The 2,047-nt window shown below is 34.5% G+C and overlaps 1 non-coding gene across 1 annotated transcript; it reads left to right on the forward strand.

Moving 5' to 3' along the window:
* The first annotated feature begins 1,567 nt into the window (after positions 1 to 1,567).
* Positions 1,568 to 1,639, forward strand: TRNAQ-UUG (transfer RNA glutamine (anticodon UUG)). Its single transcript has one exon. It is a non-coding gene; the product is annotated as a tRNA-Gln (tRNA).
* Positions 1,640 to 2,047: the final 408 nt, after the last annotated feature.

The following is a 2,047-nucleotide window of genomic DNA, read 5'->3' on the forward strand; positions in this document are numbered from 1 at the left end:
TTTCAAATTATATAAATATATATTAAATAATAAAAATTTAAATTGAAAATTATAACAAAACCAAACATAAAATTGGTAATATGATTTATTTTCCTAAAGCTTCCAAGAGTAAAGGATCCTAGTTTATGGTGATTTCATCGAGATGTATATATCTTAGGTTTTTGAAGAGTAAAGCATCCGGGTGATTTCATTGAGATGCATATATGTTAGGTTTTTTGAAAGAATATTAAACAATGAAGTTTAATTTATCAGGATGGATGCGTTAAACAATAGATGTTTTTATATTAGAAAACATTTATTAATTAATATTGGGGTTCACCGAGGTTCAAAATTTGGTTAATTTGTCTAGTGGGTTTATTTATATTTGCATTAATCACAAGATTATAGGGATAATGTCTCCAATTTAACTCAAGTATTTTTGGTGATAAGTGGTAGGTCTATCGATTCTCTTCATACATGAAAACAAGGTTGGAACAGTGGACATCCTATACAGTAAATTATTTGCTTACTAATATTGTGGCCTTGTCCAACTTCAAAACTCAATTAACCTATTTAGCATGATTTGTGAGTAGTTGAGTTAGGCTTGAGAATATAAGGGTAATCCTTCTAAGTCAACCCATACCGTAAATAATAACAATATTTTTACTCGAAAATTTAGAGTGAAGATAGCAAGAAGAGCTGCAGACCTCTTAAAAACTGACTATTTAAATATCTCAGTTAAGCCCTTCTACTATCAACATTCAAGAAGTCCTGACCACATGTGTCTAAAATCCAGAATCATTGATACATGGAGTGAAATCATTTTACTCAAAAAATTTAGAGTGAAAATAGTAAGAAGAGCTGCAAACCTCTTAAAAACTGACTATTTAAATCTCTCAGTGAACATGTTCTACTATTAACATTCAAGAAGTCCTAATGATGGATCCCTGTTGGGATTTGAAACGTTGACAAAAAATGATTTTCACTGTGGGTTCTCCAGTAACTAAGTCAAAAAATATCTTTACCATATAACTAAACTACATCCAATTTACCATTTAAATTGTATGTCAATTATAAATAAATTGAAATAAATAATTCTTAATTAAATATCTTTAAAACGCTCACAAACACATTACACATACAAATCTTCGATGTTAGGATAACCCTAATCTTCCCCATAAGTATGAGCACAATGCATCCAAGTTTAATCCCGGTGCTGAAAAGCTCCGAAGTGAAATCGGTGTTGGGATCAAGCGCTTACCATTTTATTGAGAAAACATCGAAAATGTAAAGCACCTCGACAAACCCTTCGTCCGCGGATGTTCGGACCTGCAAGGGACAGTGGACAAGCAGAAAACACTCAGTAACACAATGAGAAGTGTGGTTCACAACACAAACCGAAGTTAACGGTGATTATCCGTCTTCCCAGGTACCCTGTTTGTGGCCTTGGCAATAGAAACTCCAACACGCAAGGAGCATCGTAGGCTGTTCTTGGTTGTAGAGAAATATTCGAAGGGTCGAACGCAAATTATAAAAACAATGACTAACAATATATATAAATATTAAATGAGAATTTTTTGTTAAAATTGGTTCTATGGTGTAGTGGTTAGCACTCTGGACTTTGAATCCAGCGACCTGGGTTCGAATCCCGGTAGGACCTAAGTTTAATGTTTGCTTTTCCTAGCTGCAACGTTGGCATTTAATGTTGACGTTTGCTTAGCGCATCGGCTTTATTTCCAGCGACTGGGTTCGCATTCGCATCCCGGTAGGACTATATTTAATGTCTACACGTTGGCATTTAATGTTGACGTTTCCTTAGCCGCATCGGCATTCGCATCCCGGTAGGACTATATTTAATGTCTACACGTTGGCATTTAATGTTGACGTTTCCTTAGCCGCATCGGCTTTATTTCCAGCGACTGGGTTCGCATTCGCATCCCGGTAGGACTTAGACTTATATTTAATGTCTACTTTTCGTAGATTTAATGCTTATTTTCTTAGATGTAATATTGGTATTAAGTAGTTGTTTTTAGTGAGGTTTTTTGGGAAGTTTTTTTGGTGGGTTTTT

This window comes from Pinus tabuliformis, chromosome 5_1 (genome assembly GCF_031772625.1).
Source record: "Pinus tabuliformis cultivar Carrire ecotype Pingquan chromosome 5_1, CPIR1, whole genome shotgun sequence".
Classification (NCBI taxonomy): domain Eukaryota; kingdom Viridiplantae; phylum Streptophyta; class Pinopsida; order Pinales; family Pinaceae; genus Pinus; species Pinus tabuliformis.